The following is a 2117-nucleotide window of genomic DNA, read 5'->3' as shown; positions in this document are numbered from 1 at the left end:
TACAATTCCTGACTTGATATTATCCAATGAGGCTACTGTGATAAAATCAGCATGGTACTGGCAATGCAATAGATCTGAAGAGCAATGGAATAGATTAGAAGATGGAGAAGAAATTATAAACACAGTCAACCACTTTCTCTTTGACAAAGGGGCTAAACATGCTTATTGAAAGAAAGATAGCTTCTTCTTCTTCTTCTTCTTCTTCTTCTTCTTCTTCTTCTTCTTCTTCTTCTTCTTCTTCTTCTTCTTCTTCTTCTTCTTTTCAGAACCAGGGATTAAACTCAGGCTCTTGCACTTAGTGCTTATTCAACTGAGCTATCTCCCTAGCCCCTAGAACCACTCTTCTAGTAAAAGCTCAATCTATACATCATATAAATAAATCTGTTTAGGTTAGGAGAAAGCCATTACTCAGTGCCCTCTTCCTCACCACCCCAGGTCCCCAGGAGGTCCCTTAAACTGGAATAGGACTCGGCTACCTGCTCTGCCGCATCCCACTCTTGTCTCTAGCACCGTTCAGCTGGGTTGGACTTAGGGCTGGACCAGATGATGCAAGAATTGTTTTTAGTGCCTTAGTTGGGTTTTGGGTTATTCTCACTTTCAGGTAAAACTCATCTTCTGAGAAGATCCCAGAGATGTGACCTGAGGACCTGAGTGGTCAGTCAACTTGAAAGAGAACTTTGTTCTTTCTTTTTGTTCTAAGTCAGAATCTCACTGTATAGTACAGGCTGACCTTGAATTTGTTATGTAGCACAGGCTGACTGGAGCTTGCTCTCTTTCTGCCTCAGCCTTCCAGAGTGTGGAGATAATAGCTGTGCAGTACCATGCCTGATCTATACCTATATCTATAGCTTTCTGTCTTTTTCAGACAGGATTTCAATATGCAGTTCAGGCCGGCCTTGAACTTGCAGCCATCCTCCTGCCTCATCTTTCTGAGAGTTGGTATCACAGATGTGAGCCACCTTGCCCAACCCCACATTTATTACAAAAGTGCATATAATGCTGGGCATGGTGACACAAACCTCTAATTCCAGCACTTGGGAGGTGAGACAGGAGGACTGCCATGAGTTTGAGACTAGCCTGAGCTACATAGTGAGTTCAAGGCCAGCCTGAACTGCATAGTGAAATCCTGTTTCAAAGATAAATAGATAAATATAGGGCCGGCCAAATAGCTCAGTAGATTAAAGCGCCTGCAAGCAGGTGCAGGAGTCAGGGTTCGATCCCTAGGCATGCTGTGCCAGCCCCACCTCCAGGTGTGCTGAGATGGCAACTGAGACTGGGCTTGGTGTCATGCGCCTGTAATCCCAGCTCTTGGGAGGCTGTAAACAGGTGGATCACTACGAGTCCAATCTAGTAGTGAGACCCTGAACACCCTGTAGACCCTTCCCTAAAATATAAAATAAATAAATAAATGTGCATACAAGTTATACAAAATAATGGGTTTTATTTTGGCAAATTGCTACACACATGTAAAATACTGTAATTCTTTTTCCTCATTTACCCTCTTTTCTATCACTTCCACACATCTTCTTCTTGCGATCCTTCTGCCTCAGCCTTGTAGAGTTTTGGGATTACAGGCATGTGCTACGATGCCTAGCAGAATTTTTGTTTTAATTTTTAAAAAAATTTTTTGGTCTTTTTGAGACAGGGTCTTTCTATGCAGTTTCTATTGGCCTTGAGCTCACTATGTAGCCCAGGCTGGTCTCGAACTTGCAATGATCCTCCTGCCTTAACTTCTTTATTTATTTTTCTTTCTTTCTTTTTTTTTTTTTTTTTTTTTTTTGCAGAACCAGGGATTGAACTCAGACCCTTGCACTTGCTAGGGAAGTGCTTATTCCACTAAGCCATCTCCCTGGCCCTTGCCTTAACTTCTTGAGAGCTGGAATTATAGGCATGCACCACCACCCCCAGGTGAGAAAGATTTTTTTAAAATGTATTTTAGTACAGGGTCTAAAGGGTCTCACTAAGTAGATCAGACTCATAGGGATCCTCCTGTTTTCAGCCTTCCAAGAGCTGGGATTACAGGTGTGCACCACCATGTCTGGTGTGCACTGCCTAAGCAGGCACTTTAGTCCCTTGAGTTATCTGACTGGCCTGTGAGAAAGATATATATATATATA

The sequence above is a fragment of the Octodon degus genome, unplaced genomic scaffold (assembly GCF_000260255.1).
Source record: "Octodon degus isolate 3935 unplaced genomic scaffold, OctDeg1.0 scaffold00072, whole genome shotgun sequence".
Taxonomy (NCBI): Eukaryota; Metazoa; Chordata; class Mammalia; order Rodentia; family Octodontidae; genus Octodon; species Octodon degus.
The sequence above is the reverse complement of the archived record's forward strand: the minus strand, read 5'-3'. Positions refer to the sequence as shown.